This window comes from Mesoplodon bidens (genome assembly GCF_964165515.1).
Source record: "Mesoplodon bidens genome assembly, chromosome: 8".
NCBI classification, from domain to species: Eukaryota; Metazoa; Chordata; class Mammalia; order Artiodactyla; family Ziphiidae; genus Mesoplodon; species Mesoplodon bidens.
The window spans coordinates 25963415-25975490 of NC_138165.1; the positions used below are offsets into that span (position 1 = coordinate 25963415).

Here is a 12076-nt window from a genome sequence, read left to right on the forward strand (position 1 = left end):
AAGGACATTGTATAAAAATAAATAGGTTAACCACCAAGAACAGTAATCCTAAATGTGGATGCACACAACAATAGAGCTGCAAAATATGAGAAACAAAAGATGATAGAAATGGATGGAAAAATAAACCCATATTATAGTTGGAGATTTCAACAATCCTCACTCAATAAGTGATAAAACTAGACAGAAAATCAGCAAGGATATAGAAGAACACAACACCACCAACCAACAGGATGTAATCAACATTTATATAACACTCCATCCAACAATGGCATAATACACATTCTTTTAAAGTGTCCAGGGACTTCCCTAGTGGTGCAGTGGTTAAGAATCCGCCTGCCAATGCAGGGGACACGGGTTCGAGCCCTGGTCCGGGAAGATCCCACATGCCGCAGAGCAACTAAGCCCATGTGCCACAACTACTGAGCCTGCGCTCTAGAGCCCACGGGCCACAACTACTGAGCCTGCGTGCCACAACTACTGAAGCATGCACGCCTAGAGCCCTGCTCTGTAACAAGAGAAACCACCGCAATGAGAAGCCCGTGCACCACAACGAAGAGTAACCCCTGCTTGCCACAACTAGAGAAAGCTCGCATGCAGCAACAAAGACCCAATGCAGCCAAAAATAAAAATAAATAAATAACTTTATTTTAAAAAAGAAAGAAAAAGAAAATAACCTAAATAAAATATCTAATGGATAGACTTAAGATTGGAGATGATGTCAGAATACGTGAGCATAAAGATAGATGATTAGAAATTGTCCAGAATAAAGAACAGAGAGGAAAAAAGATTGGGGAGAAAAAAGGAAAAAAGAATAGAAAAGGGACTTAGTGACCTATAGGAACAATATAAAAAATTCTAATATATGTGTAATCAGAGTCCTAAAAGGAAAGCACAGAGAGAATGAGGCAGAAAAAAATAGTTAAAGGAATAATAACTAGAAATTTCCCAAATTTATAGATTCAAGAAGCTCAGCGAACCCCAAGCAAGATAAATACAAAGAAAACCACATCTGTGATGTCCTTCGTAAATTTTCTGAAAACCAAAGATGAAGAGAAAAATTTTAAAAGCAGTTAAAATATATATATTATATACAAGAGAATGCAAATGACCACTGACTTCTCATCAAAAGTATTTGTATTTCCAAAGTCTGTGTTTTAGCATAATGCAATTTTAGCATAGTACCAGCTAGAAAAGACAGTATAAGGATCATGTCCATGACATGAGGCCCTTAACAGAATTATCAGGAATTTTTTCTTCAGTCCACCCTTCAAAATAGGTCAAAGAACCAGTTACTCCACAGTGAACTGACTAAAACCTACTTACTTAAGAAAATAAAACTGTGCCTTCATTATATAAATAAATAACTATTAACACCAGGTAGTCATACCAATCCTTAAAAAGCCAGGGTAAAAAGAACTGGTGGCAGAGAGTTTAGAAAAAGGAGAGCTGATTAAATTGGATTATCATCCTGATAACCCCTTTTCTAATCTCTTTTCAGTGCTGCCTCCCTGGGGGTTTATTTTCTTTATATTCTTCGGATAACAAGTGTTACTTTCCAGGTGATATCGACCTGATCTAGGACTAGAGTCAGATGACTTAAAAGAAAATTTATAACCCTCCTCAGGATCAAGATCAATGTAGGAAAAAAAAAAGAAAGGTAACAATAGACATTTCTGAAATTGAAGTTTCATCAGAGACATTCAAACAAATGAACTTATAGATGTATTTTAAAGCTACCTTCACAATGGTTGGAAATAGAAAGCAAACATCAAATAAAAAACATAAATCAAAAGTGGAATTGAACAGGTTATACTGATTCTTATAAAATTTAACAACCTATAAGGATAAAAACATCTTAGGGAACCAAAGATAGAATCTCTTAGGATGGCTGTATTCTCAACAACATTTTACATTAAAGTTATAAAACCTGATTCTTACAATGGCACTGGACTGAAGGTCTTAAACCTTTGAATTCTCTAATCTCTATTTCCTGTCCTGACTTCTCTTCCTAACTCTAAACTTCCATTCACCAGTGTCTCATGGTCACAGGAAGTATGTTACTGAAGGGCATTTTCCTAACTTCAGTATTCCCAGCACTGTTGTCTTATGTTTTGCCATAACTGTATAATCCTTCTACTATTACTTATTAGTTTTCTTTACATTGACTCACACTTGTTTTACTTGTATAAAAATTAAAATTATAGCTACAGTTGGAAAAACAGTATAATTGGCCATCAATAAAATGATAGATGGATAAAATATGAAACATGATTATTAAATTCTCACTAGATTTTATTGTCTTCTAAAGTCTGAGACATGATCTCTTGGACAAAACAAAAAGTGTGATGTTAAATATTTACAACATCAAACTGAGGCTTTCTCATTGATATAAGAAAGACTTTTAAAGGATAAAAAGAGAACTGAGAGTTATAGTGTTGATAATGGCAGAATAACCAGCACTAGAATAACTCTCCCACAGATAACAGGCATAAACTGTGGATAAAATGTAATTAACTATTTGAAGATACTGCAGAGGGGCTGAAGCAAGCAAAAACTGGAGGGGCCTTCAAGCCTTAAAAGAAGGGAACTATACTCACTGGATGAGATCCACTCATACAGAATGTTCCCATGTCTAGGGGAGCTAGAAGAACTCAAGCAGAAATCTGCAGTCTTACTGGCTTGTGGTATCAGACTAAAAAGCTAATAGAGGAACTAAAATTGAATAGTAACAAGTATGATTTCCCAAACAGAAGGAGGCAAAGGAGAAATAGAGGAACAAAAATCAGCTGAGACAGATAAAAAACAAATAGCAAAAATAGTGGAATTGAATTAATCACACCAATAATTACAGCAAATGTAAATGGACCTAACAAACCAACTAAAAGACTGGAATTGTCCAACTGAATAAAAAAGGAAGACCTAACTATGTGCTATCAATGAAAGACCCCCTTTATTTTATTTCATTTTTTTAATTTTTGGCTATGCCACATGGCATGTGGGATCTTAGTTCCCCGACCAGGGATTGAACCCATGCCCCCTGCAATGGAAGTGCGGAGTCTTAATCACTGGACCTCCAGGGAAGTCCCCCTGGAGACTTATTAAAGAGACCCACTTTAATACAGGACAAATTAGACTTCGAAACAAAATGTACTACCAGAGATAAAGAGGAATATTTTATAATGATAAAGGGATTGTTTCACCAGGAAGACATATCATTCCTAAATGTATATGAACCTAATAGCAGAACTTCAAAACACATTAAAAAAAATCTGACATAGACCTAGAGTCTGTCATAGAGAGTGAAGTAAGTCAGAACGAGAAAGACAAATACCGTATGCTAACACATATATATGGAATTTAAGGGGAAAAAAATGTCATGAAGAACCTAGGGGTAAGACAGGAATAAAGACAGACCTACTTGAAAATGGACTTGAGGATATGGGGAGGGGGAAGGGTAAGCTGTGACAAAGCGAGAGAGAGAGGCATGGACATATATACACTACCAAACGTAAGGTAGATAGCTAGTGGGAAGCAGCCGCATAGTACAGGGAGATCAGCTCGGTGCTTTGTGACCGCCTGGAGGGGTGGGATAGGGAGGGTGGGAGGGAGGGAGACGCAAGAGGGAAGAGATATGGGAACAGATGTATATGTATAACTGATTCACTTTGTTATAAAGCAGAAACTAACACACCATTGTAAAGCAATTATACTCCAATAAAGATGTAAAAAAAAAATCTGACAAAGCTAAAGGGAGAAATAGAGAAACTCACAATCATAGTTGGAGATTTTAACATCCAATCTCAAAAACTGATAGAATTAGACCAACACACACCCACACACCAAAAAACTAGGATATGGAGAATTTGAAAAACACCATTAAGCAACTTTACCTAATTATATAATTAACATTTATAAAACATTTCATCCAGCAACTGTAGAGTAGCAGAATGCATGTTCTTTTCAAGTGCAAATGGAACATTCATCAAGATACACATTATTCTAGGTTATGAAATAAGTCTCAATAAACTTCAAAAGGAATTGCCATTGTACCTAGTCTATTCCCTGACCACAAGATAATTAAATTAGAAATCAACATCAAGACATCTAGAAAAGTCTCACATATTTGGAAATTGAACAGAACAGCACACATCTAAATAATCCATGAGTCAAAAGAAGAAATCACGAGGGAAAAACGTTTTGAACTGGATGATGAAGAAAGTACAATACAGGTATCCCCTACTTTTCGAAAGTTTACTTTATAACCTCTTTGCTTTTACCTGTTTTCCACACTGGAAAGAAAGCCAAAGAGAATTTTCACTTTTACAAAAAAAAAAAAAGGTGAAAAATGGAAATAACGTACAGCACTTATTTTGCAGCCAGCCTGCAGCCACCATTATAGAGGTGGCACTGCCAACCTCCTTCCCCGGGAACTACACTCAGCATCTCAGCATCAAGCCGCCACAGATTTGAACTGTGTCTGTGCTTTATCTCAATTTATTTTGTGCACCAGTTAGCAAGAAGTGTTAAGGTAATTGCTTTTTCACTTCATACCATTTCGGCTTACGAAACGTTTCATAGAAGTGCTCTACTTTCAGATAGCGGAGGGGAAACCTGTATCAGAACAGGTGAAATGAAACAATGGCAGTAGAAATCGGAAAGGTGATTGCCTGTGGAACGTGGGGATTACCTGAAAGATGGCACCAAGGGATGACATGTTCTTCAATTAGGAAAGATGTGACTTTATCAGACTGTTTTTGAGGAACAGTGGTTCCATCATATCCTGTGACTCCCAGTGTTATATCTCCAGCCAAGACCTTTCCTCTGAACTCCAAACTCATATATTAAATCAGCTATTTGATGTCATTTTGAATATAACATGTCATAATAGATCTCCAATTCCCTCCTCAAAAAGCCACTCATCTCCAGATCTTTCTGCCTCAGTAAATAGCATCATCATCTACAACTGATCAAGCTAAAAACCAAGTATTAGTCGATAGTCCTCTCTATCCCTTGTTTCTCCCTTCTAATGTGTCACCAAATACTGTTGCTTTACTTCCACAAATATATCACAAATCCATCCACTTTTCTCCATAGCCACTGCCATTGTTCTAGTCTATACCACCCAGATCCCTCTGGATACTCCAGCGACTTCCTAAATTATATATCTACACAGAAGCCAGAACAGTTTTTAAGAAAAGTAACTTGGATGGTTCTCCTGTTTAAAAAGATGCTTCATTAGCTTTCCACTGCTCCAGCCCTGCCGAACTCCTCCATCTCATCCTATACCAATGACCCCCCCTTGCCCAACGTGATTCAGCCACGGGAACCTCAGACTCATAACCACCTAGAGTTCTTTCCACAGGCTATTCTGTCTGCTTGAAAGGACCTTTGTACTTTGATTCCTTCTCCGCCTTCAAGTCTAAGTTCAAATGTCACCTCCCCTAGGCCCTGTATTACATTCAGAAAGCCCTCCCCTCAACCCTATTATGTTCTATGTCAGGACCCTATTGTCTTCACAGCCCCTCTGAGAATCTGAAGTTTTCATGGTTATTTGTTTACAATCTGTCTCACCCACTACTCCCAACATACACACACACATATCCAAAACCTACCTAGAATTTAAACTTTAGGAGAGCAAAGACCCGGTCTTTTTTTTTTTTAATTTATTTTTGTACAGCACGTTCTTATTAGTTATCAATTTTATACATATTAGTGTATACATGTCAATCCCAATCTCCCAATTCATCCCACCACCACCCCCACTGCTTTCCCCACTTGGTGTCCATACGTTTGTTCTCTACGCTGTGTCTCTATTTCTCCCTTGCAAACTGGTTCCGGTCTGTCTGATTCATGGTCCTCATCTTAGTACCATGACTGATACAGGGGTTCAGAACATGTCACCCTAAAATATGCCACTCTGGCTTTTTTTTTTTTTTTTTGCGGTACGCGGGCCTCTCACTGTTGTGGCCTCTCCCGTTGCGGAGCACAGGCTCCGGACGCGCAGGCTCAGCGACCATGGCCCACGGGCCCAGCCGCTCCGCGGCATGTGGGATCTTCCCAGACCGGGGCACAAACCCATGTCCCCTACATTGGCAGGCGGACTCTCAACCACTGCGCCACCAGGGAAGCCCACTCTGGCATTTATTTTGCATTAAAGGTACCGGAGAAACAGCCAGTGCAAGGACACTCTGACTCTCCTTTGTCCCCTGAAAGTAGGAGATAAATCTCCTGTGATAAAAAAAGGACTAAAATAATGCCATTTTCAGCAACATGGATGAACCTAGAGATTATCATACTAAGCTAAGTAAGAAAAAGAAAGACAAATATCATATGATATCACTTATATATGGAATCTAAAATACAACACAAATGAACATATCTATGAAACAAACAGACTCACAGATATAGACAACAGACTTGTGGTTGCCGAGGGGGAGGGGGGAGGGAAGGATTGGGAGCTTGGGATTGTTAGCGCAAATTTGTGTGCCCGACGACGCAGAGTGAGGCCAAACAAGCTGAAACGTCAGACTTTGGAACACAGAAAAAGGTTTATTGCAGGGCCATGCAAGGAAATGAGTGGCTCAGCCCAAAAAAAACCCCGAGCTCCCCACACGGTTTCACCAAAGCATTTTTAAAAGCCAGGTGAGGGAGGGGGTGTCGCAAGATATGTGATCAGCACATGTAAAATTCTCTAACTGGTTGATGGTGAGGTAACAGGGTGGTGTCACAGGGGTTCACATTATCTATCCTTAGGCTCCAGGAGGCCTGGGGCTATGTGCTCATGGTCATCGAGTAGTTAACATCTTCCATTTGGTGGGGGCTTTTCACATCTGTAAAACAGCTCAGGAATGTGCATCAAATACCGTTATCCAGCTACTTCAGAGAGGAACTAAAGCAGAGGATATGGGGGGAGGTTATCCCATAGGCTCCTGCTCTGTTAGAGGATGAGCAGATGCAAACTAGTAGATATAGGATGGATAAACAAGGTCCTACTGTATAGCACTGTATATTCAACATCCTGTGACAAATCAGAATGGAAAAGAATATATATATATATATATATATATATGTGTACAACTAAGTCACTTTGCTGTACAGCAGAAATTAAAAAAAAAAAATCTCCCCTGTGAAAGGTACCTTCCCTGTACCTGGAGGGTAGAAGGCATCCTCACCACAAGATACAGGGAATCTAGGGCCAAAAAGACTAGATAAACAAATCTTGGTACTTCCTCACCATTTACTACTTCTAGCCCAAACCTGTTTGTCTTGTCAGTTCTTCACAAATTTATCGTTTCTTTGTCTAAAAGTTAGGAAAGCTTCCTGTTCTGGTCACGTCTTTCAGTCTCTTATCTTTGTGGGGCTTTGGTATATAGGAACGGAATTAAATTTTCCTCTTGTTAATCGGTCTTTTTATTACAGGGGAGTCTCATTCAAGAACCTAAGAAGGGTAGAGGCAAAATTATTTTTCCTCCTCTACAGTGATGTATAGTAAATGTTGAATAAATTAAGATAACACCTGGGGCTGCCAGGACAGCTAACTGAGAGTTTCTTGGTTATAGGACTGATAACAAACCTATTCGGACAGTCTCCTTTTTGTTAAAACCTAGCAAGGCTTCTTGCCTTTCAGTGAAAAAGAGGCTACGTTTGTCACTTTCATTTCTGACAACTGTAAAAAGGAGAAATCACCCCACACAGCCTGGGAGGGAAAATAAGTCTCCGGACTAGGATTTTGTAGGCTCCTATAGATAGGGAGGGGAAGAGCGAAAATAAAAGATGGACAAAGAATGAAGCAGATGTATGGAGCGGCTGAATCATCTCCCTGCCTGTGGTCCCACTGCCAACTGCCCACCCACCCACCCAGATTCTTCCCGGTCAGCGAGTGATTTTAACACACACACAACCACATAGTTCCCCTATTTGCAATACCTCAGTGGCTCTCCATCTGCTACTGAATAAAAATTCAAGAATATCAGCCCAGGGCTTCCCTGGTGGCGCAGTGGTTGAGAGTCCACCTGCCGATGCAGGGGGCACGGGTTCGTGCCCCGGTCCGGGAAGATCCCACATGCCGTGGAGCGGCTGGGCCCGTGAGCCATGGCCGCTGAGCCTGCGCGTCCGGAGCCTGTGCTCCGCAACGGGAGAGGCCACAACAGTGAGAGGCCCGCATACCGCAAAAAAAAAAAAAATAATAATAATAATAATAATAATAATAATAATAATAATAATAATAATATCAGCCCAGCTCCCTTACGTATTGGTTTTTATTTGTTTGCCCTTTCCAATGACCGCCTGTTTTTCATTCCTTCTTAAAACTCCCACCATCCACCATCTACTCTATCACTTGGTGTTCTTTTTTCCCTTTTCCAAGACTTGGCTACATTTCCCCAGGAGCCCATGTAGCCACCTTTACAGGCACTCTTTCTCACTTCCTCTGCCCAAGCTAAAGATGCCGGTGTGGTGTTCCTGGGGCTTGTTCTAGGTGCCCTCCTCTATCCACACACTCTCCGTGACCACACCCAACATGCTTGCCTCTTGTCTCTCCTTTCCTCCTCTACTCACCCTTTTTTGGGCCAAGTCTTTAGAGTTAGGGTGTGTCTTTCTCTTTAAAAGAAAGGTGAACAATTTCACAGGCAGTGAGGGTAAGTGACACCCAAGAGCAGTATATTTGTCTATACCCTTTCTCCCTACAAGCTGGGCCGCCCTAGAATTGGCAAAGGCTCCCCCAACCCAGCTACAAATATCTCCCTCTACCCCCTAGTTTTTTCACTTGGCCCCAGGCTAACTCCTTTTCTCAGAAGGTGGGCCACAAATAGACAATGAGAAACAATAGGTATTCTTTTGTCTTAAGTGGTTTATTTGCATTTTGAAAAAACTTCCTTCCTACCTTCCTTCCTTCCTTCCTCTGTCACAAAGAGCTTTTGTCTCACCAAGAAATGTTCTCTGAGAGGTCACTTTCTATCTCACTTTCTAGACTTAGTTAGGTGTTCCTTTTCTGAGCCCCATCAAGACTTGTTTTGTCTCCCACTCTCTCCTCCTCACCACAGCCATTAAGATCCTTGAGAACAGGGACTTAAGTGTTCCCAATGCCTAGCACAAAAAAGGCAACGGAGTTTCATTTTTGAGTGCAAACTCTAAGAGATTGGTAGTGGTTGCCTGGAGCACTGAGAATGGCCACGATCCTGGGTGGGTAGAGAACAGCAGCCACCCAACTCTAGAGCTTAATAGGAATTGTTGGGGCCCAGGGTAGGCTGCCCCCAAATGTGCCTCAGTGGCATATTCATTGTTTTGAATTAAAGTTACTTAAGAAATGGCCGGGCTTCCCTGGTGGCGCAATGGTTGAGAGACCGCCTGCCAATCAATGCAGGGGACACGGGTTCGTGCCCCGGTCCGGGAAGATCCCACATGCCGTGGAGCGGCTGGGCCCGTGAGCCATGGCCGCTGAGCCTGCGCGTCCGGAGCCTGTGCCCTGCAACGGGAGAGGCCACAACAGTGAGAGGCCCACGTACCGCAAAAAAAAAAAAAAAAAAAGAAATGGCCAACACAGGAGGGACATTCTGACCCTCCTTTCTCTCTCCCTGAAAGCAGGAAATAAATCTCTCATGTGAAGGGTATACTTCTGATAGGGATTGAGCAGGATAATCAAATAGTCAGCTTAGAAACTCCACTAGGGGACTGTAGATAGAGAGGGAACTTTAGGGGGCTTTGGGAGACCACAGTAAGATTAATGGTCACTCAAGAAAGTAATGGGAAAATCCTGAAACAATGTGGGCTTGCTTGACTCATGAAGCACAACAAGTCACTTAACATCAAAGCCAGATTGGCTTGCTTAACAACAAAATCAAGCTAACTTGATTAGCAACAAAATCATGCACCAGAAGCACGAGACATGTCCCAAAACAATAAAACAATGGTGGCAGGCATGAGACCTACATCCTGCCCAGTGAGCTCAGTAAGTTAATGACCCTCAAAACATGCTCTTTGACCCCTAGGACATGCTCTTTGCACAATTCCCTAAAAACAATAAAACAATAGTGAAGAATAAGACTTACAACCTGCCCAGTGGTGTCATCAAGTTAATGATCCCCAGCACATGCTCTGTGCACACAAAAAGTCATTTATAGAAAGGTGATGTTTCAAAATGAAAGACCCTCATGGTACTGAAACCTGAAATAATTTTTCCAATGTGCCATGGCAGTCCTGACCTGACCATGTAGGGACAAAAAACCCAACCTGGAGGAGGAGCTGATGATGGAAATGTGATGTCTACTCAAGAAAGATAAGGAAGGTCTTCTCTCCCCGCCTTCCTTTGATTATAAAAATGTAACCCACTAAGTACTCGGGGTAGCGCAAAGCTTGCCTGCCTGCTCGTAAGCCTCACAAGCGTCCTATTCTAATAAATCACTTATCTATCACTTTGCTTCTTGCTGAATTCTTTCTGTGCTGAGACATAAAGAGCTGGGCTCCTTGGAGCCCACAGAAATGACACCCAACGGTTTCACCCCACCTCTCCCTTCAATTCCACTATCCCCCCTTGGGGCTACTTATTTACCAACCTCCAGGTGACCAGGGATTTGTCGTTATCCTCAGGAACTTTTACGCTGGTGCAAATGACCCATCTAACAGTTTACCTTCAGATTTCCTCAATCAGATTCTCTTGATCTCCAAATTCTTCTCACACCTCAGAACAGCTCTGTTCTCAGAATGGTCGGCTCTAATAGCATGACTCAAGACCACTCCTGTCCTCTCTCCAGCTTTCTCACTCCCTTACTTCCACAAGGCCTGCTTTATATTTTATCAAACGTGCTGTCATTTGACCCTTTCTTTTCTTGCCCTCTGGCAAGTTGGTCAGCACGGATAGAGCTTTCATCACTGGCCTAGACCTCACAGTCACTGCTTCACTTTCTCTCACCACTAGCCTAAGCGCCTCACCCCCTTGGGCGGCTGCCCTTAAGGCTTCGTCTGGCAGCTGAGCACTGTTGTAAAAGGTCAAAGGATGATGAAACTAGTCCTCATTTTAGATGTATGACGGCTAATTTAAGCTAGATTTTCAATGTCCTTAGTTAATGCTTTATAGGGTTCCTAAGTCAGTTCCTTCATTAAATCCCAGCAAGGCTTACCCAAACCGCTCACTCCTTTTATCACACCTTTTACTCTACTCTTACCTTCTTTGCTGGCTGAGGATTCCGCCTCCTACTTCAGGTAGAAAAAAGATGCAACTTCTCGCCTAGTTTCCACCAACAAACAGTTCTGCGGTTTCATCTATTCTCAGTTTACCTCCTTATCTTCTTTTGTTCGAGACTGTTTTTCTATCTGTGGTTTAGATCAGTGTTCTCTGAGTGTGGCCTGTAGCTTTGGCCAAGGGCTTGGAACTAGTTAAAAATGCAAATTGTGATTGGCCCCGCCCCAGACTTGCTGAATCATTCACTCTAGGGATGGGCCCAGCAGGCTGTTTTAACCAGCCCTCCAGGCTATTCTGAGGCGACTGAAGTTTGAGAATTACTTTTTTGTAAACTTGCTCTTTCATATATCTGCATTCTCTTTTTTCGTGTAATATTTCCTCTGGGCATTTATTCTGTTAAAAGAAAAAGAGCCGAGAGGCTCCAAATGGAGTCACCTGAGCTAAGCTCCACATCAGCAAACCAAGACTCCGTACCTAACCTAATTGCAGTTTCTGCCTCTCCCAGGAATGTAACCTTTAGCTAGCCAGCCTGGAATTGCCTGGTCAGTACTAATGAGGTAATCCACCGAGTAGAACCCTTCCATCCCACGTGGGAAGGTGACCTTGCCTGAAACAGTGCGTGCTTTCCTTATCCCTGCCCCTTTCTACCCTTTTGTACAGCTCCTCGGGGTTCCTCTCTACCTGCCTATCAGGATGCTGCCCTGATTCATGAACTGTTGAATAAGCCAATTAGATCTTTACATTTACTCAGCTGAATTTTGTTTTTTAACAGTTCTAAGGAAATCAGCTAAAATCGGGTCATGGTTTTATACACACAGACGTTCATTACAGTATTATTCATAACGGGGAAAAATTAGGAAGAAGCCCAATGTCCACGATGGTGAAATTCTTAAGAATGGA

The 12076-nt window shown here is 41.6% G+C and overlaps 1 protein-coding gene across 1 annotated transcript in view; it reads right to left on the bottom strand.

Annotated features, from left to right (window-relative positions):
- CDCA7 (cell division cycle associated 7) overlaps window positions 1–11300 on the bottom strand; it is a 34651-nt gene extending 23351 nt beyond the window's left edge. The window contains exon 1 of the mRNA XM_081242295.1: window positions 11160–11300. The gene's annotated coding sequence lies outside the window, so the exon portion shown is untranslated. The remainder of the gene's footprint in view (window positions 1–11159) is intronic.
- Between the last annotated feature and the right edge of the window lie 776 nt (window positions 11301–12076).